A 27,573-nucleotide genomic window follows, 5' to 3' on the forward strand; every position below is an offset into this window, starting at 1 on the left:
TTTTACACTTGTATTTGATCACATTAGAAGGATTTTATTATCATGTTGCAAGCTGCTTTGAGAATATATTTTAGTAGGAAAGCGACTAATGCATTTTAACAAAAAACGAGCAAGCAGAAAACAAAATCTCAGATATCTTGAAGATCCCAGCAGCCAAATGCCCACTAATATAAAGAGTGTCATATCTTCCTTTCTAGAAAGAACTGGTTCTGCCCCTCTTTTGGAAGAGCATTCCAAAGCCCCAGGGCAGCAGCAGCATGGATCCTGCATTCCTGCTCTTCTTTACCAGTGTTCTTACTTCCCTTATGGAAGGCAACCGGAGTACAGCCTGAACAACTACCATGGAAGTTCATGCAAGAAAGAAGCTGTCCCTGATGTTGGTGGTTTCCAGGGTGGAAGGGGTTTCATGGTGAGCACCATGACCTTGGCCAATTATGCATGAGAGGTTTGGCCTTGGATTTGCCGCTCTCTAGATGCACATTTTCCCCATCTGAGTTCTCAAAACTCTGCATGGGGGCTCATTGTTGAGTTTGGAGAATTTGGCTGGGGAAAATGTACATCTAGAGTGCGGCAAATCCAAGTCCAAACCTCCCATGCATAAATGCCTTTTGAGTTCAGCCCACAATCAAACAAGCAGCGGCCAGAGCAATTGTTCCCACACCAGTAAAACATGTTTCCTTCTCTCGGTATCTAAATGCAGGTTAGTAGCAGCGTTTTGCACTCAGCTTCTTAGTTGTCTGCAGTAGCAGCATCACATTAAGAGTTTTACAGTAATCAGTCCTAGCAGTTTCCAAAAAAAATCTCAATGTGGTGAAGCCCTTCCTCTCCAAAAAGAGGGGAAGCCTACACAATTAATGAAGTGGCACCCCTAGTCACATGGAGACTTTTTAAATCCAGGAGCAAGTCAGATTCTGGAAGTAACTCCAACTCTGTACCAGCTCCAATAGTAAAACATGAACCATATTTAAACCACAAGTAGCTCCTTCTAGAGCACTGGTAGAAGAAGAGTTGGTATTTAGACCCCACTTTTCTCTACCTTTTTAAAGGAGTCTCAAAGTGGCTTACAATCTCCTTCCCCACAACAGACACCTTGTGGTAGGTGGGGCTGACAGAGTTCAGAGACAATTGTGACTAGCCCAAGGTCAGCAGGCTGCATGTGGAGGGGTGGGGAAACAAACCCAGTTCACCAGATTAGCGTCCACCATTCTTAACCACTACCCCATGCTGGTTCTCTATTACTCTCTATTAATTACCAACTTCTCTTCCATCTTTTTTGGTCTGGATTCAAGTTCAACATATATACATTTATCCATAGCTTTCAGGCACTGGTTGACTGCCGAGTTTCCCTTGGCTGCTTATTTAATGAAACCAACAGTTAGATATCATTGGTATACTGGTGACCTCAAACCTCTGGATGCCCTTTCCTAGGAATTTAGCAAGTAGCACCGACGACCAAACTCGGTACAGTCACTCACAAAACAATTATTTCAAGTGGACAGCATGGCCAACTGAGTCAAAAATCACTCTAACAAGATTGATGGGGAGATATTCGGCCAATCAACATCCAGACAGAGATCACCCACCAGGTAAGTCTCAGTCCCAGACCCAGGTTGGAGGCCTGGTTCAAAAGGAATGACTGAGGATTCTTTGTGTGCTCTCTTTACCTGGAACCCAGAGATACAAACAGAAGATGCTTAGCCAGAACCACAAAACTGGACTCCCCTCATTTCAGTTGAATCTGGCCTGCCTAATAAAACATACCAGTTTTCTGCAAATTGTTTCCTTCGGCATTTCAGACAGCTTGGGCTGAACCAAATTCACCTCACATGGGAGCATACCTCAGTTCTTCATGCAAGAGGAAAACGGTCAACAAGAGAGGAAGGTTGAGAGACTCCAAAAGAACAGTGACAAACTCCTTGGAATTTTAGTTAGCAAACAGCGCCTCTTTCAGATGAATTTGTTGCTGCTCAGAAGATGGATCAGATAGGATCTGGTGATGTCCTCCAGCATGTAACAAGGATGGAAAAGCTGCCATGTTTGTGTTTGGGCAGTAGGGAGGTGAATAAGGGTTATCAAGAGAAGCCAGGAATGGAGCTGGCCATTACTGGAGCTCACACCCAGCACGTTTCCAGAACAAATACGAAGCTTTTGTTCACTCTGCTTGCACAGAGTAGTCCATTTGTTGTTGCCCAGCCTCTTGATAGCAACGATTAGCAACTCCCGCACCACAAGGAGAATTCATAAGCTGATAAACAGAGGAAGTTAGCCCCTAGATAAGGTTTCATTCATTCAAAGGTGTTGTCGGGATCAATGGTGGGGTCTTAACCCAAATATACTATCAGGTTCTCAGAGGAAGCACAAATGTGCTTGTCAATTTTGTTCTTCAAAACAGGAAAGGCAAAGATGACAGGCAGCCTCCTCAAATGGAAGGCGCCACCATCTTCCCAAAGGCCGAGCTAAACACGTGTAATTGTTGAGTATGTGCTGAATTGCACTCAGTGTAAATAACGTATTTGCGGACCGTGGGACGGACCGTGGGACGGAGATCAAGCAGCATTTTTGCTATTCCCTTTTTGCAGTTCCTGGTGAATGTACAGGGCTAGGTTAACCATTATGCTGCATGCGGTAGGGTTCTTAACAAACTGGGACATCCTAAGCAGAGTTAAGCCCTTTTAAGTCCACTGACTTTAATGGGTTTAGAAGGTTGTAACTCTGTTTAAAATGGCACTGTCTACATAGCATACGTATTCAATCAAATTCAAAAATACTTCTGTGACAATCGTTAAGTCCTTAAAAAGCCCCACAAATCAGAAGTAGTAACTGTTCCTTCAGTAGTCATTTTACTAATTGTGCGGAAATTTAAAACAATCATGGATTTAACTGCATAAGAAATGTGCAAATTAGCAGAAGAATGGGAAGCTTTTAAGTTATTTAAAATATTTATTTTTCCACCTTTTGTCAACGACCTTCAAGGCTGGTTTCTTTAATGAGTGCCAGAAGAATTCAATTTCCTTCCAGTAAGGGAGTGTCCCCAAGTCCAGTCTAATCACGCCCTGGATGTAAGTTTCAAGGAATAAGCATTTTGATGATAGCAAGTTTATTATGTAGTGGTTAAGAGTGGCAGACTCTAATCTGAGGAACCTGGTTCAATTCCCCACTCCTCCACATGAAGCCTGCTGGGTGACCTTGGGCCAGTCACAGTTCTCTCAGAACTCTCTCAGCCCATACAGAGGCAGGCAATGGCAAGTCACCTCCGAAAGTCTCTTGCCTTGAAATCCTTACGGGTTGCGATAAGTCAGCTGCGACTTGATGGCACTTTCCACCACCACCTGGAAACCAGCAAGTATTTTTATTTGTCATTGCCCTTCTAATTCCAGCTGCATTTTCTTTTCTCATCTGCCAGATTGTCAGCCCAAATGCAGTGACCAAAACCCCTGCAATTGAAGAAGAAGAAGAAGAGTTGGTTTTCATATGCCAACTTTCTCTACCACTTAAGGGAGAATCAAGCCGGCTTACAATCACCTTCCCTTCCCCTCCCCACAACAGACACCCTGTGAGGTAGGTGGGGCTGAGAGAGTGTGACTAGAGAGTGTCACCCAGCTGGCTTCATGTGTAGGAGTGGGGAAACCAACCCAGTTCATCGGATTAGCCTCTGCCGCTCATGTGGAGGAGTGGGGAATCAAACCCGGTTCTCCAGATCAGAGTCCACGACTCCAAACCAGCGCTCTTAACCACTATACCACGCTGGTTTAAGAAGCCCTGTTTCAGATGTTTTGATCTATGCATGCTCTTGATCCATAGACACAAGCTGTGCACTCTTCAAATCCTCATCCACTTGGGTCTGCATGTCAGGCATTCAGTTCCTTATCAGTGTCTACATTTTTAGGGGAAGGCTTTGGAAAGATGAGGCAATGCAAAACTGCCTTCTCTGACTTACACCATACTTTGCCAGTGCTGAAGGCCTTAAATGGCACTGCAATATAGCCACTTGCAACAGCAGGAGGACATACTTGCATAGCATCCTATGGAAATGTATTTGTTTGTTTGGATCTGTATAAGTTGCAGAGGGCAGCACAAAAACACCTAGAGCATCTGCATATTGAAAGGCCACTCACAAGCATTCCATCATATTGTAGCACACACAAGAAAGGAAATCTCAGGGCATTTTAAAATACATTTCCCTTCCAGTTTTATAAAGAAAATCCGGGTTCCCCATGAGAATATACCACATTTATCAAATGTGTGTATGTAACATTAATGAAGAAGCCTCCTACCCTGCCTCCTATTGGATGAGTTGCCCTGAATTCACTACTAGATTAATAATCAGCCCCTCTGCTGACATCAGGGCAATTCATCCAATGGAAGCCAGGGTAGGAGGTTTCCTCATTAAGCAGCAAACTCAAGGGGAGGAGTGGGGCAGGAGACAGGTGGTGCCAGGGAGGGACTGTGGCTCAGTGGTAGAGCATCTGCTTGGTATGCAGAGGGTCCCAGGTTCAATCCCTGGCATTTCCAGTTAAAGGGACCAGGCAAATAGGTGTTGTGAAAGACCTCAACCTGAGACTCTGGAGAGCCGCTGCCAGTGTGAGTAGACAATTCTGACTTTGATGGATCAAGGGTCTCATTCAGTATAAGGCAGCTCCATGTGTTCGTGTGTTAGGGGAAGTTACCATAGGTAGAAACTTGTAGTGATTGAAAGGACAGAAATGGCAGTGGGTTGTGAGGGTGGGGCAGATACTGGAAAGCTGAGCATTAAAAGGAACATAAAGGATTTATGTAGGCAATGAACAATAAGTGTTGGCAGGTTGAAGCTGAGGCAGAAGAAGGTGATCCTGAAGATAGAGACCACACAGGAAGATGATGGGAGAGGAAATTAAGGAAGAGAATAAGTAAAGAAGAAATATGGGCTTGAACAACAGGTGAAGGCCATGGGGAGGGGCCGTGCCTCAGTAGTAGAGCATCTGCTTGGCATGTAGAAGGACCCAGGTTCAATCCCCGACATCTCCAGTTAAAGGAACCAGGCGAGTAGGTGATGTGAAAGACCTCTGCCTGAGACCCTGGAGAGCCACTGCCGGTCTGCGTAGACAATACTGACTTTGATGGACCGAGAGTCTGATTCAGTATAAGGCAGCTTCATGTGACCGGTTCTATGAAAAAAGCCCACAAGAAAAAAGCCCACAAGAAAATTGCCCACAGAAAAAAACCCACGGTCATAAATGCACACAAGAAAAAAGCCCACATGGAAAAAAGCCCACATGGAAAAAAGCCCACATGGAAAAAAGCCCACACGAAAAAAAGCCCACATGGAAAAAAGCCCACACGGAAAAACACTCAAAGTAGAAAAATTTCCATATTCACAATATGTTTGGAAGCAAACATCTTATTTGTTTAAAATGATGAGTACCTTCATAGTCCATTTGAAAGGCCATCCGTTACCTTGACAACAAATGGCTTCCTGAGTACCTTCAGTTCAGAGAAGCAGGGCGTTAACTCTGGAGTTCTCACACAGTTTGCATTCTCTACTGGACTCTTGCTCAGCCCCTGTAGTTTTTGGAGAATTGCTGAAGTGTGTGTAGTTTCCTGTGCTTGTGTTCTGAGACAACAAGAACACACTCATTTGTGAAGACCCTCGGAACCCAGGTCTACCCATTGGCTTCTATGGTCCCCTGGAGTCCAGGGAGTCTACCACCAAGAAAGCCAATAGGTAGACCTGGCCTCTCGATGGGACTCAGCTGGAGGTCAGGTCTACCAAGAGGCTTTTATGGCAGTAGACCAGGCCTCCAGATGAGGACTCCGGATGGGGGGCAGGGGGATGGCAGGGAGGTGCGCCAGAGGCCTACTTCAGCATTTGCCTCAAGTCTGAGTTGCACAGGCACACTACTGACTTCCACAATTATTACACAACTATCTTATTGCTGTTTTTTTTAAATGTACATTATTAGTTTTATTTTTTATTTTTGTAGTGCAAACAGTGGAGTTATCAAGAAGCCAGAAGAACAATGATGTTTGATTTATTTGGGGTTTGAGTATCTTGCTTTTCGCACTGTCAATGGAGTGGTGACTTGGAGATGCAGACAGAATCGCTCTATAAAGTGCCATTCAATTATAAAAACAAAAGATGGCAACGTAGTTCAAGAACCAACAGAGCATTGTCATGATTCCTGTCCTCAAAAAGCAGCAGCAAACATTGCCAGGAGCAAAATGAGGGAAGACATGGGAGCAGTAAGTGCTACTCCTCGCAATGTGATGGGAAATGTGTTGTCAGTGTTAAATAATGATATATTGGCCCATATGCCCAGACAATCATCCCTCGCAAGAAGTCTTCTCTATCACAGAACAAATGGTAATTTGCCTAACCCCAAAACCATAAATTTTGACATCCCTGAAAAGTACAGTCAACTCATACTTCACGATTCAGGTGTGGAGAATCCAGACAGAATTCTGGTTTTAGGTTATAGAGATCTTATGCTCGAATTGAACAAAGATACCATCTATGGAGATGGCACATTTGATAAAGTGCCAAATATGTTTTACCAACTGACACGTGGCACGGCAAGATGGGTAATTCATATCCGCCATGTATTTACATTTTACTCCAAAAAAAGAACAGACACCTATAATAGAATGTTTCAATGAATGAAGCTATTGATTCCAAATCTGGCACCTCAAAAGGTTTTAGTCGATTTTGAGAAGGCTTGTATGAATGCAGTGAAGATTGCCTTTCCACACCCTGAGGTCAAAGGGTGTTATTTTCATCTGTTAAAGCGGGTCATGCTGTTCAGATGACAGGCTCTTAGAATGTATCACTTACTGACAAGTGAAGTTATCTTATTCAGCCAGTCATCGAGTATGCAGGACTCAACAACTTTGCTTACTTTTAAAAAGCAAGTCTTTTTATTGACATACTTCTAGTAAAATATGTGTAAATGCAGATTATCAAGTCTTTAACACTTCTATAAAAACTCTTGTCAAAGTACAATGTATGTATTTACAATATATGAAGTAAAAGCAAGCCTTACATACTATTCAGTTTCAAAATCCAACTTCTAAAATATAACAGTCAAATTATTCTGATTCAGTTCAAAGTATCTAATTCATAAAGTCTAGAGTAATGTATTTAAGCCATACATACCAGTCAGGCTTTTCTTTAGAGCCTTTGGAAGGTTCTGATTTTCTGGGCTTACTGTGGCTGTATTTATACTGTTTCAGACTCATTAAGGGTGTTAATTTTACCATCAGGAGGGATATCTTTCTCCCCACTTTCAGATAACATGAGCAGTGCAATAATGTCTTCGTTGCAGCTGTTCAGGTTATTATATTCTCCCCATGATCAAATATGGGCTTCCTTTCCTTTCAGTCTATTTTGCTTAAAGTATAAACAATCATTTCTGAGCTCCATGATCACGCCATATACTCACTTTTCATACCATTCTCATTGTCAGTACAATACACATTAAATGAGACTATTTAGAAATCTACAATACAATATATAACTATATAAATCATAAAAAACAATTATTGCTTACATTGTAACATTTAACCATCTGGTCAGTAGGAAACATAGCCCTCAGCAAGATTATAGAAAGCAAGAATCTTACTGCACTTATAGCCTTGAGGTTTTTTAGTAGACCTTCTCAAGGATAGCAGGACTTTTCTGCTCTTGAGATATGAGCAGCTGAATCAGAAAGGGTAATTTTAGATGCACCTTTCTGGCAGATAGTGAAGAATAACTTTGTTCTTCTCCCTTCAAGGACAAGACCAGGGTAAGTTAGTTAGCTCTTGAAAGAATTCAGACCTTGAGAGAATTCAGTCAGCCTGTTCTAAGGACATTTGCATTTTGCAAGCTGTTGCCAGGCTTTTCATTACACAAACCTCTGCAGTTTGTGGTTCAGTTTGTATGTTGTGTTCAAGCTCTACATGGAATTAATTCTGCACATGTACACAAAATACCATAATTATGTCAGAGACCGTGACACTGTGTCAGAGTCTTATTAGGAAAATCAACAATGTTGGCTTGAAGACTGAATATGAAACTAATATGAACATAAAAATACACTGAAGTCTCTTGCTGCATTAGCCTTTGTCCCAATAGATGATGTAAGAAGTGTTTTTGAAAAGCTTGCCGCCACATTTCCAGATGAAGACAGCTACAATGAGGTGCTCACATACTTCTTTTCTACGTATATCGAGGGTGCAGCAGGTAGAGATCCTCAGTTTCCTATAAGAATATGGAATCATCATGATGCAGCCCTTGAACGGTCACCAAAAATTACCAAAGGATTTCACAACGCTCTTAATTACCTGTTCCACTGCAGTCATCCCAGTGTGTGGTTTCTATTTGATGGACTGCAGAGGGACCTGGCTTGCCACAAATTAACATTGGCTAATGCACAAGCAGGTCACCCAGAGATGAAAAAGAGAAGATACGAGGCACTACATGACATGGTTGCCACTTCTGTGCAGGAGTATGAGCAGGTGGAAGATAAACTTACTTACTTAAGGAGATTGGCTAATTTACAGTAAAGATTTATATCTGAATTATTATTTACTTGATTTATTATTGAATGTTGGTCCCTCATTTAATCCAGGGGGTCCCCATTCATTCTGGGGGTTTTTCCAACAGCTGGCAGAGATATTAAAACAATGAAATGGCTTTAATTTCATGTCAAATAATCACTGTAAAGGAATAAAGTATATAGTTAAATAACAAATAAGAGACTTTTACAGAAGTGTGAATAAAATTAATGTGAAATGTAAGAATAAAAAATGAATAATTATCAGGTATTATCATACCAGTACAAATAGTGTTTTTCATGATTTGGAAATAATAAAATATGGTTCTTTCTGATCTAGTTATTTTTTATTAAGTAATTGTTAATGTTAATAGTTGTGAAAGTTATGTTATGGGTTGTAAAAATTATGTTATGGCTGTAATTTTTTAAAAACAAAGAAAATAAATAATATTAAGTATTCAAATGTGAGTATTTTTCTTTGTGGGCTTCTTTCCGTGTGGGCTTTTTTCCATGTGAGGTTTTTTCGTGTGGGCTTTTTCCCGTGTGGGCTTTTTTCTTGTGTGCATTTATGTCCGTGGGGGTTTTTTTGTGAGCAATTTTCTTGTGGGCTTTTTTCATGTGGGTTTTTTTCTGGTTACCCATGTGACCATGTGAAGACGTGGGAAGGACAAATAATATCCCCAGCTAGATCTTCAGCTACACACCCCTATTTCCAAGGCTCAAGGTGGGTAACTAGTTCTTTATTTCATTCACTTTCACAGCAACCTTGTAGGGCTGGCCTTTATTATTTCCCCTGACCTGGATAGCCCAGGCAGGTCAGATCTCCAAAGCTAAGCAGGGTCGGCACTGGGAAGGGTTGCCCAACCTCCAGGTGGTGGTTGGAGATCTCCCACTATTACAACTGATCTCCAGGCGACAGATCAGTTCCCCTGAGAAAATGGCCACTTTGGAAGGGGGACTCTATGGCATTCTACCCCATTGAAGTCCCTCTCTTCCCTAAACTCCGCCATCCTCAGGCTCTACCCCCAACATCTCCAGGCATTTCTCAACCTGAAGCTGACAACCCTAGACCAGGGCAGTGTTTAGAAGGGATACCTCCAAGGATAACCAGGGTCTCGATGCGGTGGCAGACAATGGAAAACCAGCTCCGAACATCTCTTGCCTTAAAAACTCTGCTGGGTCGTCATAAATCAGCTGTGACTCGAGGGCAAAAAGGGGGGGAGACAACTGGAGCCAGGCAATGCAGGAGCTAAGGCAAAATGCAGTCAAACTCTTCAGGTGCTTTCAGACATGCCGAATAACACTTTCAATCCACTTTCAATGCACTTTGCACCTGGATTTTACTGTGTGAAATGCAAAATCCACTTGCAAATTATCGTTAAAGTGCATTGAAAGTGGATTGAAAGTGCATTCTTCACAGGATGTGTGAAAGCGCCCTTCCTCTCTACAAAATTTTGTTGCTTTTTTCTCTTAAGGACCAGCTCGAGTAAAATCGCCCTGTGCGGACCGGCCTAGTTTTCTGTGGCACTGTTGGGTTTTCGGAACATCATTTTCTTGCAGTGCTGACCTCCTAGGTGTGTTTATTCGGAAACCAGTCCTGCTGAGTTCAGGGTTATTGAGGCGCCACGGTGAGTTTAGGATTGCAGCTTTAGCAGATGTCTAAAATCATAAATAGGCAAAACAAATAATCTGGCAGTTGCAAAGAATTCTGGGCACTTTATTGATGCATCTGGCAAGGGGGGAGGGGTCTGCAGATGGCTGATCAAGCGACCTGTTCCCACTGGCCAGGCAACAAGTCCCAAACTGAGCTCTGCTGTTGTGAGGCCATTTATGCATGGAAGGTTTTGCATTGGATTTGCCCCTCTATAGATGCACATTTTCCCCATCCAAATTCTCAGAACTCTACGTGGGGGCTTATGGTTGAGTTTTAAGAATTCGGATGGGCAAAATGTGAATCTAGAGAGCAGCAGGTCCAAGGCAAAACCTCCCATGCATACAGGGTCTCAGTCCCTTGGTGAAAACGGCGTGTCCTTCCTAAGCCAGAAGAGAGACCCTGGGCCCCTGCGCACTTTCCCCCCGGGGCTGCCCCCAACCCGCCGGGTCCCAGGCGTCCCACCGCAGCTGCACCTGCTCCTTCCCAGCTCCACGGGGCTTGGCTGCGCGCTTTGGAACTGGTTCGCCGGCGCAGCGACGGAAGGGAGAGGGCGGCTGGCCAGACCACCCACCGAGCCACGAGGCCGGGCTAGGATTCGAACTCAGGATTCGCAAGGCTGAGCTGCGGCCAAGGGCCAAGTTCTGCGGGCAGGCTCCGGGTGCCCTCCCTCCAGTCCGGTGGCCTTCCACTACTCCTCAGCCGGGGGCCATTTAGGCTGCTCCCCCTTCCCCTAGCGAAGCACCCGTCGGACGGGTCGTAGATCCCCCTCCGGGAAGGCAAAACGGAGGCTGGGCGCCTTCCCCTCCCCCTCCAACCCCCCTTCTCGAAGGGAAGGGGGGCGTCTGGATCGCTGAAGCCCCTCAGGGCCCCCTTTTTTCCCGCAGAGCCCAGCGAGTCCCGCATGGGAAGCAGCAGCACGCCCCGCAGGCATCTCCAGCGGCTCCGATAGGGAGGCCGTCGGAAACGGGATCGCACACACACACACACACACACACCCCAGCAGGGATTCGACCGGATCGCCCCCACGTGGCGTCCCGCCCGAGGAAGAGCAGCGCCGAGGGGACGCCCTGGGCAAGTAAGGCTGGAGGGGAGCGGGGAACCGGGGGAAGCAGCCGAGACCCCCGCCGGGCGGGAGGTGGGTGGGTGGGCGTTGGTCGGGGCTGACCCCGCTTACCTGAACCCCGGGGGCTATCGGAGCAGCGTCGGGGTGAGAGGCGGAGATGGCAGGCGGAAGATGGGAGAGCCCCGCCGACGGGCGAGGCGGAGAGCCGGGCCCAGAAGCAGCCGCGCTCCCTCCGCTCGTTCACGCACACACAGAGAAAAGCGCAACACATACTCGGGTCTTTATTGCTTGTCGGGAGCAAAGGCAGTCGTCTTTGGCCATTTGTGCACGGGAGGTTTTGCTGCTATCTGGACGCACGTCTTCCCCATCCGAGTTCTCAAAAATAAGCCCCCAGGCACAGTTCTGAGAATTCAGATGGGGAAAATTTGCATCTCCCCAGCAGCAAATCCAAGGCAAAACTTCCCATGCATAAATGGCCTTTAAAATTAGCCCCCATGCAGAGTTTTGACAACTCTGATGGGGGAAATGTGCATCCAGAGAGCGGCAAATCCAAGGCGAAACTTCCCATGCACAAATGGCCGTTGTCGTCCTTCCCCGCTCCCAAAGGCAGACTTCCCTTTGCTCTCCCACCGTCTGGCTCTGCAATCCGGTTCTGCGCTTCCGAACTCCTCTGGTCCCTTACAGACCTGTTTCACTCCAATGGGCGGACGCCCCCCCCCCTGCCCTCCAGCCGTCCGGGCCAACCGGCCCGAGCCCATCCAGGGGCAGCCCGACACCCCGAAAGCTCCCAGGGTCTCCCCCCCCACACACACACACACCCAGTCTCTCCCAGTCCCCGTCCGCCCAGCCGCGCGCCTTCCAGCTCGCCCGGGCCTCCCTTCTCCTTCCTGCGGTCCCCCACCCCTCGCCTTGATTCAGGCCTTGGTAATTAATTTGGCATCGCAGAAAAGCCCCCCGGTCGGGATAAAGCCGCCATTCATCCCCCCGGCCTAATCTGAACACAATCTGGAAGAAAAGCTTTCAGGGAGACAGAAAACGCCTTTCGCTTCCCCGTTCAAAAGAGCTGTCACTCCCCGTCGGAATAAATCGCTGCCGATTCTTTCGAGCCCTCGCCCGGTTGCGCCGCGCACTGTGCACAATTCCCTCGGCCAGGGATTGTTCCTTTGCTCGATCTGTTTCTCTCTGGCCATTGAGGCACGGGAGGTTTTGCCTGGGATGTGCCCCTCTCCAGATGCACAGTTTCTCCACCCGAATTCTCAAAATTCTGCATGGGGGCTTACTGTTGAGTTTTCAGAATTTGGATGGGGGAAATGTGCATCTAGAGAGCAGCAAATCCCAGGCAAAACGTCCAGTTCTTCTTCTTCTTCTTCTTCTTCTTCTTCTTCTTCTTCTTCTTCTTCTTCTTCTTCTTCTTCTTCTTCTTCTCCCTTCTCCCTTCTCCCTTCTCCTTTCTCCTTTCTCCTTTCTCCTTTCTTCTTTCTTCTTTCTTCTTTCTTCTTTCTTCTTCTCCTCCTCCTCCTTCTTCCTTCTTCCCCTCCTCCTTTCCAAGGAAACTTTCAAATCATATTTTATGAGACGGTGACGTTTGGGGTGAGTCCAGGAAGGGGGGCAGAGGTCTTGTTTCCGCGCCGCCGCCCCGACGCGGAAAGCGAGGGCTCCGGCGACCGTCGGTTGCCGACGGATGTGAAACATGAGCGCCTTGTTTCAGGGAGAAAGAGGGGAAAGGCGAAAAGGAGGGCGCAGGGCGAGGAGATGGAGTCCCCGTCCCCAAAACCTGGCATCCCGACACAAATCTCTCGGTTTGAAAATCGTTTGGGGGGGCTTTTACAACAAATTAAGTTGCGGCTCTGCAGTAGACAATACTCATTCCTTTCGGAGCGTTATTATTTTTGTGTGTGCAGCAACGAAATCGGCGGGGTTAAATGCCGACCCATTTCTTCGTTTTCCAATATCCTGCATATGTGTGGTGTGTTAAGTGCAGTCAAGTCTCTTCCGACTCATGGCGACCCTATGAATCAGTGTCCTCCAAAGTGTCCTAACTTTGACTGCTTTGCTCAGGTCTTGCAAACTGAGGGCTGTGGCTTCCAAATTGTGCCTTCCAAATTGAGGGCTGTGACCTTGGGCAGATGATGAGAAGGAGGGCATCTTGGCCATCTTCTGATCACTGTGGGGGTGGGGGTGTGAGGTGGTTGTGAATTTCCTGCATTGTGCAGGAGGTTGGACTTGATGACCCTGGAGGTCCCTTCCAACTCTATGATTCTATGATTCCTTCATAGAGTCAATCCATCTGTTGTTGGGTCTTCCTCTTTTCCTGCTGCCCTCAACTTTTCCTAGCATGACTGTCTTTTCCAGGGACTCTTGTCTTCTCATAATATCCTGCATAGTAGTCATTTTTACAAAAGGCGACCCGGAATTCTGTTTTTTTCGGGGGGGGGGGAGCTAAGGAAGAGCCCAATAAGATCCCTGCTCAGTCCCACGCTGGGGCCACGATCCACCCCAAATTAAGCACGTGCTCAGAGCTCTCCCACTGAATCCAATGGGGTTTAAATGCGACTGGATCGTGCCCTGGCGTTTGTCTCCCCCCCCCCCATGCCGTGGCTTTTGCCAGGAGACGCTGCCTCAGATACCCCGACGGGAACCCCGCAGGGAGGAGGCAGCTCGGCGGGTCCGACTGACTCGTGCCGGAGACCGTGTCGCCTAGTGGTGCGATCCTAAACAGCCTTGCGCCGTTGCCTTCCTGGGACTTATTTAGGATTGCGCTCGAAGTGCAGAGCCGGTGTAGGGATTTAGCCCTTTCAGCCTCAGGCTTGCATTCTAGTGCAGGGGGGGGGGGTCTGCTTTCCCCACCCCGCCCTCCGCCGGAGCAAAACTAGAGGAGGTGGGCCAGACATGGAAGAGAAAGGGATAGGACATGTCGCCAGAGGTAAGCCACGGGTGGGCGAGTGCGTGTGACCGGCTGGCCGACGGGGGCCAAGGGCAGGGCCGGTGCTACCATTAGGCGAACTAGGCGGTCGCCTAGGGCGCAGACCTCAGAGGGGTGCAGAACTGGCCAGAGGGGCACAGTTTTAAACAGATTAGTTTCTTGGTGGTCGGGGGAATGCAACTGACAATTTATATATTTTTTCTTTTAAGATAAGAATCACAACAGTGCTATGGAATATAATTAATCATAATGTCTTATAAAAAGTTTTGTGCTTTTATTTTTTTTCTATAAGACATTTGTTTTTGAAAATTGGTTAGCAATGTGGGGGCTCAAGAAGATAGCCTTGCCTAGGGCGCAAAAAAGACTAGCGCCGGCCCTGGCCACGGGGGACACGTCCGATCCAAAAGCTGGAGAGGAAATCCTCAGGGAGGGATGCGGCGTGAGTTCCTGCCGCCCCCGTTCCTCCCTGGCGCCCCGGACTCGACGCCCCCGAAAAAAAGCCGGGCCCGTCGGGCGCTAGGAACGAGTCCCCTGCCGAAAAGATAGAGACCGAAACAAAGGTCAGACCCCAAAAGACATCCCCCTTCCCGCCTCAAAAAAAAAAAAAAAAAAAAAAAAACACCCTGATCGTCCTCCCTTCTTTTCTCCTATCCGACCTCTAGAGAGTTTGTATGGCAGGGATCGACTCCCCGGCGCGAAATCCTCCCGGCCAAACCCGTCCCTGCGAAGCGTTTTGGGGCAGAGCAGACCTCAGTCCGGGAGGGAGCGCAGGGCCTCGGCCGGCGGCGGGAAGGGGCAGGCGGGTCATTCCAGGGAAACCTGCGACTGGACAAAGAGAGGAAGGGGGGTGGGAGATCTGTGCGTGATGGGGGTCACCAGTCGGTATAAAGGAGGGGTGTGTGTGTGGATATCGTGAGAAGTCTGGAGAAGTCATTGATCAGGCTGGGAAGGGCATCGGTGAATATCCATCCCCCTTGATGAACAACACTAATCATATTCTCAACAGAAAAGGGTAAGGGCACTTTCACACGTGCCAAATAATGCACTTTCAATCCAGTTCCAAAGCACTTTTGCAGGTGGGTTTTACCAGGGGAAATGGCAAAAACCCACTTGCGAACAGCCGTTAAAGTGCTCTGCTGGTCCCAGGTTCAATCCCCGGCATCTCCAGTTAAAAGGACCAGGCAAGTCGGCAATGTGAAAAAGACCCTTTTCTGCCTGAGACCCCGGAGAGCCGCTGCCGGTCTGAGTAGACAATTCTGACTTTGATGGACCCAGGGTCTGGTTCAGTATAAGGCACCTTCATTAAAAAAAAAAATTTTTTTTAAATAATGAGGGTACAGAAAAGAAATTAGGAAGGGAAAGTGGGGAAAATGGGGGAAGAGGGAAAGTAACATTTCAACACAGATCCATGCCCAATGCAACCAGTCTGTATATTCACATGCTCAACATAAATCTCATATATTAGATTCAATCCTTAATTAGTATTATTCAGGTTTAGTCATATAAGGAACCTTCAGGTGGCCTTGTGTTCATGTGCATTGAAAGTGCATTATTCAGCATGGGTGAAAGCACCCTAAGAGTCTAGTAAGCACCTTAAAGAATAACATTTCTGGCAGGGTATGAGCTTTCGTGAGTCACAGTTCACTTCTTTAGATATCTGCCCTGTGGCTCAGGAACGCTCATATACCCTGCCAGAAATCGTGTTAGTCTTTAAGGGGCTACTGGACTGGCTCTTTTCTACTGCTACAGACAAACACGGCTGCCCATCCTGATCGATATCCTCAATAGCCCCCAGGACACTGGGCGTGTTTCTACGGACCCCGTCAGCGCTTAGCATCACCTGTCCCTTGGAGATAAAGGCTTGGCTGTGCCCTGGCGCGTTCACAATCGGCGGCAACAAGTTGGAGGAAAGGGAGGCGCTCCCGACCCCGTTACCCGCCAACTGCAGCCGGTCTCGGCCTCAGCCAAGTGGCGAGTCTTGGGGAGCTGATCCCAGAGACATTTTCACACATGCCCAATAATGTGCTTTCAATCCGCTTTCAATGCACGTTGCGGCTGGTTTTTACTGTGTGAAATGGCAAAATCCACTTGCAAACGATCATTAAAGTGGATTGAAAGTATTATTCCACATGTGTGAAAGTGCCCCAAAAGAGGGTCGCGGAATTGGGGTTGTTGTTTTTTTTTTTTTTTTTTTTTTACTGAGGATAGGTGCAATCTCGGCACGCCCATCCACACACAAACACAGGTACGAAGACGAGAGACTGACTGGGGCCCATCAGTGCAGTCTGCTTCCCACCGTCTTCAAACCAGCACGATCGGAAACAGATCCGTGTAATTCGCAGCAATCCTCAATGTTCCATTAATCATCAGGATTGTAGGTTAACCCTTGTCACTCCACGCCTCTCGCGAGCCCCCCCCCCCACTAGTCACGTGAACAGTCTTTTGGGGTGTGGGGGACCAACCTTGTATATTTATCGTTTGAAGGGGGATTTTGGATTTCAGCCAGAGCATGAACTCCCTACCCATTACTGGTGTTATAACTCCTGTAAACACTTTCCTTGACTAATTCTGCACAAGTGCATTTCACCCCTGTCCCTCCTGCATTTCATGATCCCTTGCTCCTGCTGTGTGTCTTTTTCATAATACATACTACATACTTTATAGCACAGTGCGGGTTCGCACATTGCATCTGAAGAAGGGTTCGCACATTGCATCTGAAGAAGGGGCTCCCATCCACAAAAAATATTTTAAAATTAAAAAGGTGGGATAAAATTTTGTTGTTCTTTAATGAGCCTCAAGACTCCTGTTGTGTTTACACTTATTGGGTGATGGTGGAGCTGTTTGAAGTGCATAGCCTGTGTGGGACATCCAATGATAAAAACAGGCATGTATCAGCTCAGGGTAAACATTCTTCTGTCCAAGGTGCGGTTGCCCCTTCCACTGGATTTGATGATATACTTTAAAAATAGTTTCTTTTAGGGTTTTGGGAATTGTCTGGAGGCTGAATCTTTATTACTTTCTTGCTTTTGCTTGTTTGGACACACTTCCTTGATTCTTCCATGGGGAGAAGAACCCTTATCTATGCAGCAGCAATACATCTGAAATTAAGAGTTAGGTATGTGGTTTAGGGGTTTGATTCTAAAAAAAAGTCCTTGGAACTGTCATTTCTGAAATCCAAGCAAAACGGGAGTTTCAAGGTGTTTTCTGAAGCCCTTGATAAACTGATTTCAGACCAGGAACTTCAAGAACAATAATATTCATCAGTACTATTCTTAGCCCACACAAAAAAGCAAAGAAAAAAGAAAGCCAAAATAAGAACATAAAAATAACCTGGCTGGATCAGAATTTAATTAAATTATTTAAAACACTTCTTGTCTTCTTTTCCATCCCCACATGGGGATGCCCAAGGCAATCCAAAAATAAGTCAAGAACAAAGTTAAATCAGTGAAGTATAAATCACAACAGATTAAAACAGCAAAAGAGTAAAACAGCAACAGCTAAACAAAACATAATAAACACATAAATGTAAGCAATGCATCATATACATGTAAACACAGCACTCTAATCCAGTATTCCATTTTTTGGCCAGCCAGATGCCTTTATGTATTAACAAGCAGGGCAGAGCAGTGATATCCATCCATTGTTGCTTTTTTTCTAGCAGCTGACGATCAGTGATAGCCTCTTTCTGTATATGGAGGCTCCATTTTGCTATCATAGCTAACAGCTGCTCAAAAGATGAATTCCCCATTAGCATGTTTCATTCCTTTATGGTAGTGGCCATCGTAAAATCTTGTGCTAGACAAGTTCCCCTAATAACTCATATCCGTTAAACCATTTGAAGGAAAGTAGCTGTGTTCTATTGGGGAGGGGGGGAACTCAGTGGGGGGGAAAATGAGACTTTTCTTCCTAGTCACAAAAGTGGTCCAAGTTGTGCTTTAATTTATCATTGGCTCAGATGATGCCTGCAATATAAATCATCTGCTTTGTTTTGAAAACTTTTAAAAAAACTTTCCATTAGCAAATATGTATTTATGCAATCCCTGTGTTCCATTCCAATAAAAAAAAGGGTGTTGTTGAAGAGCCTTTAAAACAGAATCCTCAAACAATGTGGATCATAACACAGCAGCTTCCACGAGGACTGTAAATCATCAAGGAAGTTTAAACCAAGCTGAGGCAGAATTTTTTAAAAAAATTAAAAAAGCAAAGTTGAGGCATCAAAAGTATCATTTCCCCTCTGGCATCATTTGAGCATATGCTTACTCTGCTTTGGAAAGTTAGTGCATCCCATTTTGTTGAAATAACAACACTCTAGAAATCTGAGATGTCACTGCTTTGGTCCCTAGTTCGCTGTTACGTCTTGGCTGGCAAGTGGGAAAAATTTCCCAGTCGTTTTGAATGAGATTTACAAACAACAGTTCAGGTGCATCCAACATTCCAGGTGCATCTACAAAATCCTTAATATCTCAGGCATTCTTTGGTTCCCTCTGGGATCCTGCCTCCTGGCTTTGGCTGTTCTGTGGTTTCATTTCACCAGAGACTCCAGCCTTCTGTTGCAAGAGACTATGGGTTGGAGAAGTGTCTTGTGTCACTGGAAGCTGTTGGTCTAGAGATGGTCATTCCTTCCTGGTTATTTCCATCCTAGTCTTCTATGGACCTGGTGGGAAAGAAACCTATGCTACAGCATTGTGGAAGGTAATCAGGTGTCGCTCGATCAGCTCCTCAGCAGGAGGGCACTTGGATGCTCCCCCTTGGAGTTTTCTGAAGAATGGTTAAATGGACACACACATAGCAATGATGTAAGGAAAATTATGTAAGTTGTGCTCCTGGGGAAAGGAGTCCCACAGTTCAGGGGCAGCTGCCAAAAAGGCTTTCACACGGATCATGAAATAAGGTTTCTGCGGCAATACATGGTTCCCAGAGCAAGATCTCCTTGGATTACCTCAGGGTACAGGCAGGAATATATGGGTGGAGGGGCTCCTTCAAGCATTCTGGACCCAAGGTTGTTGGGAAGGCAGAGATCTTGAAAGGCATTGTGCTTCCCATCTTTGATGGGGTTCAGCTGAACCTTGCTGACTTGGCAAAGAACATAAGGATTATACTGGATCTAACATTACTGCTTGAGAAGCAAGTTAATGCAGCAGCAGCAGCAGCAGCAAAAAAAAAAAAAAACACCCTCTTTCTACCAATTTAGTTTAGCCTGGAAGATGACCCCCCTGCCTTGACTTGGATCCAGGCCAAGCAACAAGACTAGACTACTGTAGTGCACCCTACATAGGTTTCCTCTCAAAGTCAACTCGGACACACTCCAGTTGGTGCAGAATGCTGAAGCTCGATGTTAGGGAAATTCCGCAACCCTCTGATATTATCAGGAGCTAGGTGGACCGTGCATATTAGCTCAATTCTGCCATTTTTATTTATTTACTTCATTTGTACCCCATCTTTTCTCCAGTGGTGGCTTACATCACTCTCCTCCATTTTAGCCTCACAACAACCCTGTGAGGTAGGTTAGGCGGAGAGAGTGTGACTGGTCCAAAGTCACTCAGTGAACTGCTATGGCACAAGTGGAGATTCAAATCTAGGTCTCCCAGATACCAAACTTACACTTTTAAGCTCTTCTTTGGCTGTCCACACTGGCTCTTCCCTCCATTGGTGGTCTATCAGTTGCTGGGTTCAGTTCATGGCATTAACTATCACATACAAAGCCCTTCATGGCCTTGGATCCTCATATCTGTGGGGCTACCTCTCTCTCTTTGTTCTGCCATGACAGCTTTGCTCATCTGAGCAGAGCTTTCTGATGGTGCCAATGTGTAAATGGGCAAGATGAAAAACTGTCCATACACGTGCATTCTCTGTTGAGACTCCCCCAACTTATAGAATAATTGTTGGAAGGGGCCATACAGGCCATCTAGTCCAACCCCCTGCCCAATTCAAGATCAGTCTAAAGGCTCCCACTCGCCTGGCATTTTGCAAACTGTGCAAAGTTGAATTATTCAGGAAGGCGTTTTTACAAAGACAACAGGGCTTTATTATAACAGAATTATATGGGGGGCTGTGGATCAGCGAAAGAGCCTCTGTTTTGCATGTAGAAGGCCCCAGGTTCAATTCCCAACATCTCCAGTTTTAAAAGGATTGGGTAGTAGGTTATGTGAAAAGACCTCTACCTGAGACCCTAACCAATGGTCTGATTCAGTATAAGGTAGAATCATAGAATCACAGAGTTGGAAGGGACCACCAGGATCATCTGGTCCAACCCCCTGCCCAATGCAGGAAATTCACAACTATTTTCCCCCTACACCCCCAGTGACCCCTTCTCCATGCCCAGAAGATGGCCAAGATAGTTTCATGACTATTCATGGGTGATTCAGGAACAATGTTTAATAAAATGAAAGACTGTGGCCTATACTATTGTGTGTAATAAGTACTATATGGTGCTATGTATGCATTATAGTGCTTTTTTGGTAAGAGAGAGAGAGGCCAGTATTCACATGCAAGATTGCACCAATTCTTCCCTCAGGACTTGCGACCCCACCCCCACCCCCAAAGGTGCCAGTATTCAGTAGCTGTGAGTACTACTACTATCACAAGCACAAAAAAGCCCTGTATTATCCTGTTATGAAAGTTCTGTGTTAATATGCCATGTTAATAGTTATACTTTGTTTCAGCTTTGTTCCTGATTTTACTTGCTTACTGGATGCCCCATCCTATAGGCAGTATTGACTTATACTGTGTAATCCACCTTGAGCCTCAGTGAGGCAGCCCAATGTACTGTGCACTGCAGCAATCCACTCTTGAGTTTGCACTCAGGTAGGAGCTGTGGCTCAGTTTGTAGGGCCTCTGTTGGCATGCAGAAGGCCCCAGGTTCAATCCCCAGCATCTCCAGTTAAAGGGACTAGGCAAGTAGGTGATGTGAAAGACCCCTTCGTGAGACCCTGGAGAGCCACTGCCGGTCTGAGTAGACAATACTGACTTTGATGGACCAAGGGTCTGATTCAGTAGAAGGCAGCTTCATGTGTTCATGTGTTCACTAGGACTAATCAGCATGGCAAGACTGGCTGAATTTAGATAAGGAGCCAATTTGAATAACAGGTATAAATGAATGAAGGCACTTCTGGCAATAATGCCAGCCTGATTTTCCATTGACAGAGTTACGTCCAGTTATACTCCCAAGCTTTCTACCTGGCCTTTAGCCATCTGGTCACAAGATCCAGGCAGTGGCCTAGAGCGAAAACAGCAACCTATGGTGGGTTAGTTAATGGCATATATTTTGAAAATTAATTTCTGTACAAATTTAACAAGAATTCTGAATTCATGTATGTTGACTAGTGGATTATACATGGGCGAAGGAGAAGCAAACGTCTTTATGAATATGTTCACCATCAGCATCTGTGAAACATATTTCTTCTCTGCTGGAATGGATCCTATTGATTACAATCCTATTGATTACAACTTAGAATGAGATCAGTCATGCTAGCTGATCTCAAAGGAGCACGGTTCTCCCTTGGAAAGAGAATCCTGAATCTTCTTCAGTGAGACCTTATATTGTTCAGGTGCAGACATGAAGACACCTAAGATGTTGATTTAATAGCTTAGTGCGGTTTGACATTAAAATAGAAACTCCACTTTGTACGGGAGATAAAAGAACTAGATTTCAGTTATTTATTTTGGATAATGTTTAAGACACTGCAGCAAACAGTAAAAGTTCATTTGAACTGAATAAGTTATCATGCTTCTCTTCAAAAGCCTGGGAAAGGAGATTCTTGAAAATTATCACCTGCTAATATAGTTTCCAGCTTCAGGGTGATTTTGATTTAAATCATAAATCATTTTACCAATTGCTTCTTGTAAATATATAGGTGAAAACTGAAAATTAGGTGACAACTTGAACAAATAATTCCAAGCTAGCTTTGTTCTGTCTTTCTGTCTTTCTGTCTTTCTTTCTTTCTTTTTCTTGCTTGCTTTCCCTTCCTTCCTTCCTTCCTTCCTTCCTTCCTTCCTTCCTTCCTTCCTTCCTTCCTTCCTTCCTTCCTTCCTTCCTTCCTTCCTTCCTTCCTTCCAGATGGGAGAACTGAGTTGGTGGGAGAGAAAATTTACTTTTGGTTACCCTTGAGGCTTGCCTTTCCACTTAGCTGAGGCTCTTAGAGTTATCATTTAGCGTCCCTATAAACACACAAGTCAGGTTACGGTAAGGCAAAGTGGTTTTCCAAAGGCCATCTTTCTATTGAGTTTCAGAGATTTGGGACTGGCTGTTTTACATGACTGCAGTATTCGGTCCACTCCTAACCTATTGACTCACTAAGGTAGAGGACACCCCACACAAAGATATACTTGACCTAGTGGGAGAAAGTGCACATGAGCTGGAAATGCCCCTCCCCTGCCTAGATGGAGAAAGCCCAGGAGAAGCACATGCTTACTCACATATAACTCACCTGCACCTTGAACACTTGAAGCTGCCTTCTACTGAATCAGACCCTTGGTCCATCAAAGTCAGTATTGTCTACTCAGACCAGCAGCAGCTCTCCAGAGTCTCAGGCTGGGGTGTTTCACATCACCTACTTGCCTGGTCCTTTTAACTGGAGATGCCGGGGATTGAACCTGGGACCTTCTGCATGCCAAGCAGATGCTCTACCACTGAGCCACAGCCCCTCCCCTTCCTTCTAGAACAAGGTTGTTTACTTGTAAACGCTGTGTATGCACTGGATATAATAGACATGGACTGCACAGCTCCACATGATATAATTAGAAACTTGCGGATTAGGAAGATGGCATGGTAAAGCAAAGGCACACAGTTGGTGGGGGCTGAAGTTTGCATTCTTTATGGCATTTGAATTCTTTTTCCAGTGTGAGTGTAACACATTTGTCTTTATTCAGTTGCATCACATTAAACACAGCCCAGGCCATTCTGAATTTCACCCCAGCCCTGCCCCACCTTACTTGAAAGTGGACCCCATTGATTTCAGCGGCAGCTATTTCGATGCCATGTATTTAGCAACAGGCTTGTTCAGATGGTAGCATCTGTTTTAAAAAGGATCTGAAACATATATCTAGTGGGTGGCCTCTGCCCCATATTTTCAGCAGCTGGCCCTTGCCTGATGGCCCGTACCATTATGCTTTCCCCTGTGTGCGCCCAGTCCCTGCCCAGTTTTTAGAGGGTTATTTTTCTCTCTCCCTTTGAATTGGTAAAATACGGCGAACCATTTGTTATGTCGTATCTGTTGGCTGCGAGGCTGTTGAGGAAGCGTAAGGAAATTCATGGTGTTTTGACAAGACAAACATTGTTTCCTCCCTAAACAAACCACTCCGGAGGTCAGCCTGGTTCATCCCAGTATTGCCGCCAAGAAGCAAGGAGCGTCCCAAAGATGTGAAAATCAGAGCCTTGTAATGGGGAGGAAGAAAAGAAAGACCATCCCCCCCCACTCGAGGAAGCAGGCAGGCAGGCAGATGGGAAAGGGCGAAGGGGCCTCCCAGACCTGATGGACCCTTCCCCTATTGTCTCACTCATGACAACCCCTCTCAGGAATTTAAAGAGATGAATTCCCTTCTTTCCTTAAAGAGATCCAGGTGCTCAGATGGGCGGGAATCAAGGAATCGGTAGCAGAAGAAAAGTTGGCTGGATCGAGTGGGGTGCAGCTGTGCCTGGCTTTTTTATGGCTTTGGGGAAAGTGTGTGGGGGTTTAACACCCTGGCATCTTTCCTGGGCTCCCCATATGTGTCTCTGTCACACACACACACACACACACACAAACAAACAATAATGGCCTTCAGTCCTGTTCAGTGTTCTTGTGGCTGCATTCATTCAACCAGTTTTTCTCTGAATCAGAGAGCGCGAGTGTTCAGAACGCTTCTCTTAGAGAGCCACCCTAAGCAGGTCTACTCAGAAATAAGAACCATTTTATTCAAGGATTTTTTTTTAACTTTGGAAGTCTTCTTCATATTGCAGCCATAGATTTCCACCAGGTCCATTAACACACTTCAGCAGTGAGGTACTTGGTTCCCATATTGTCCCAGGTGTGCATTCAGTCCACTCCCCACATGCGGACAAGCACAGAAGTGCTACTGAAGTAAGCTGGTGCTGAGAGTAACTTGGCAGTTGAGGCAGTATGGAAGCGAAGCACTTACTGCTGGAGCAAACAAGTGCTGCATGAGAGCATGAGTGCTTAGAACATAGGTGGGGGGGATCCATCTTGTCAAACAGGGTGAGGCAGAGAGAAGGTGGCTGGCCTAAGATCCCCCTCCCCCTTAACAGAGGTGAGATTCGAACCAGGAAATTCCTGTCTGAGGGCTCTGTTCTCTCAGGCCCTACAATACACTGGCTCACTCTGAAACCTAGATTCTCTTGCCAACTAGTATACAGCATCTGAAGAGAGGAGCAAAATTGTCTAGATTTCACTCCATATTTGGTCTGGCAGTATTTGGTATGGCAATTAACTACTTTGAAAAAAGGGCTCATGATGGATGGTCGGGCTTTGGGGAAGGGAGGGAAGGGGGGAGAGAGAGAGAGTGTGAGTGAGTGCCAGGCCTAGAGGACATGACCTATATAGCCCTAGGATAGTCTGATTTCATCAGATCTCAGAAGTTAAGCAGGGTTGACCCTGGCAAGTATTTGGATGGGAGACCTCCAAGGAAAGCCACTTCTGAAGGTCTCTTGCCTTGAAAACCCCAGCAGGGGTTGCCATAAGTCAGATGTGACTTGGAGGGGTGGGAGGAGAGGAGAGAATGTGTGAAGGTATAATGAAAGCAGCGTCCAAAAAAAAAAGAAAAAAAGACATGGACACTTCACTGGAGCAGATGCTTCAGTGGTCTCCTTCATTATCAAGGCTGGTTCTATAGGAAATGGAAGTCATGTTCCGACTAGGAATTCATGGTACTTCTGAGTGCTAAGGGAAGGGTTGGCAGTAGGTTCAGTTGGCCTGATGCTGAGGGGTGGGTTGTTGTCCAAAGAAAGCATCCAAAGAAAGGGATTGGTGGGTTACTCGGGCTGTTATGATGTATTAGCAACAGAGAGGGAACTGATTCATAGTAGGCCAGGAACTGCATACAGTAAGCGATGCTTCAGGTTTCCTTTTCTTTTAGGGCAGTGTGATCCTAGGTACATTGCTTAGAAATGAATCACACAATTCAATGAGGCTTTCAGCATAGGACTGCAGAATTAACTTACTAACAAATTACTAACAAAAGTGAGATAGAGGCTGGTTCTTACAGAGCCAAGGCAATGTGGGTCAAAAGTGTGGGACTAGAGCCAGGGAGTTCCAGGTTCAAATCCCCATCAAGGTGATCCTGAAAGTGACCTCAAGCCAGTCACAATTCACCTTTTCCTGCTTATAAAGGTGGGGGGGGAGAAGGGGGGAGGTAAGTCACCCTGAATTCCTTAGTGGGAAGGCAGGATAAAGAATGCAAAACAGTCAGGGTTGGTAGGGGGAGAGCAATGGCAAAATTCCCCATAGATGGTTCTTTATTTGCAGGTTCCTGAAGATATTGGGCACCCAGCTCATCGTTGGTGCTAAATGTTGACTACAGCCACTATCAGAAGTAGAAAAAATGACTGAGGCAGGCATCAAAGAGCCAGCGTGGTGTAGTGGTTAAGAGCGGTGGTTTGGAGCAGTGGAGTCTGATCCGGAGAACAGGGTTTGATTTCCCACTCCTCCACATGAGCAGTGGAGGCTAATCTGGTGAACTGGATTAGTTTCCCCATCTCCTACACACAAAGCCAGCTGGGTGACCTTGGGCTAGTCACAGCTCTTAGAGCTCTCTCAGCCCCACCTACCTCACAGGGTGTCTGTTGTGGGGAGGAGACGGTGATTATAAGCAGGTTTTTTATTCTTCAGCATATAAAAACCTACTCCTACTCCTTAGAATAATGCTGGCAATGGCAAGAATAATGGGGCTCTTCTTTCCTTTTTGTTGAGTTGTTGAAATCATCTTTTCAAGATGTTATTGCACATAAGGAGGGGATGTGAATTTGTAGAGACCCGACAGCCAAGCAGTATTTGGAGATTTGGCCTGATCCTGCATTAAGAAGTATCTATGCTTTGTTGAAAAACGACTGAGAGTGTTTTTTTAAACAGGTCTTCCTTACCTTTTTAAAAAATTACGTGCACATTCAAAATAGTTGATATATTTATGCTGCAATCTTAAACAAACAGAGTTTGGATTATTCCTATTGATTTTTAATCAAAATTGAGAGTAATTTAAAATTGCGCTATTGGCATTTCCACCCTTCCCCAAAGAGTGCAACATGACTCTGATTCAATTCGAAACACGATTAGTGGAAAGTTAGCTTTGTTTATTTCGGTGAACTGTTGACTTCCAAAATGAGACACATTTTTACTATGGGGGTGTCACCAGTATCTCAACACACACTGTCATGCACAAAATCCGTCTCCAAAAACTGGCAGCGAAGGTCTCCTGTAAGATACAGGCTTGGATGGAACTGGGAAGAAGTGAACATATTTCACAGCGCAATCCAGTGCAGCTTTACTCAGAAGTAAAACCCATTGTATTCAGTGCTCTGAGCTAAATGTGCCCAGGGTTCCAATACTAAGGGCAGGCAGCACCTCCTAACTTCGAGGGCTTCCTCTTAATTCTACAAGGTCTCAAAGAAGATGCTGCTTTGAGAATACATTACAAAGACAGCTGCTGCTTTCAAATAGTTGACAGTGTTATATATATGGCAGAAACCGTGGCATTGCATGAATCAAGAGTACCTCTGATGCTCACGGCAATAAAAAAGAGGGCATAATCTGAAGTCCATTAATCGTATGGGGAGTGTGTGAAATTGTGGAGGACTCCGAATATAGTCTAAGAGCTTCCAAATAAATGGACATAGAATGATACACTTCCTTCTTGGTAAACAACATGTTTAGGATGTGTTGCAGTTTACTCAGAGTCTTCAAAAGGCCTCAGAGATATTTTGACTGGATTGAGGCCTCACTTTTTGCATCTGAGATCAGTGATTCATAAATTACATGGCTGAAGGGTTTCGTGTTTCCAGCATAAAGGCAGAGAGGATCTCACATCTTTGGAGCAATAAGGCAATTGAGGATCTGCAAGGGAAAGCTGGGCTGTAGGGTTTCTTGAACAAAGTAAAAGAATGCGAGGTGGGAACTCGTAAACCATCTAAAAACAAACAAACAGCTGTTTGTGCATTGAGGATCTCCTTGCTGCGAGATGCACAGGGTACACCGGGGACCCTGAAAAGTTCCGATCAGCAGAATACTCCTTGGTTCTGTTCGTTCGTTGAAAGCGCTTGGCTGCCAGGAAAAAATCCTTCCTGAGAAAGTTTCAGTTGCAAGTCTGCCATTGCAGTTTGTTCCAGTCGGTGAAAGTAAGAGGCTTTAACCATCTATTAAAAACCAGTGGGCACACCCCTCCCCACCTAAAGCGGGTTTACTCAGAAAGAAGTCTCCCTGGAATTCAATTGAACTTA

General features: G+C 45.7%; 1 protein-coding gene and 1 non-coding gene across 2 annotated transcripts in view; both read left to right on the top strand.

Moving 5' to 3' along the window:
• Positions 1-27,573, top strand: part of NTN1 (netrin 1) — a 221,884-nt gene that overhangs the window by 25,511 nt on the left and 168,800 nt on the right. The window lies entirely within an intron of this gene.
• Positions 4,441-4,512, top strand: TRNAT-GGU (transfer RNA threonine (anticodon GGU)). Its single transcript has one exon. It is a non-coding gene; the product is annotated as a tRNA-Thr (tRNA).

This window comes from Euleptes europaea, chromosome 1 (assembly GCF_029931775.1).
Source record: "Euleptes europaea isolate rEulEur1 chromosome 1, rEulEur1.hap1, whole genome shotgun sequence".
In the NCBI taxonomy this organism is placed as follows: Eukaryota; Metazoa; Chordata; class Lepidosauria; order Squamata; family Sphaerodactylidae; genus Euleptes; species Euleptes europaea.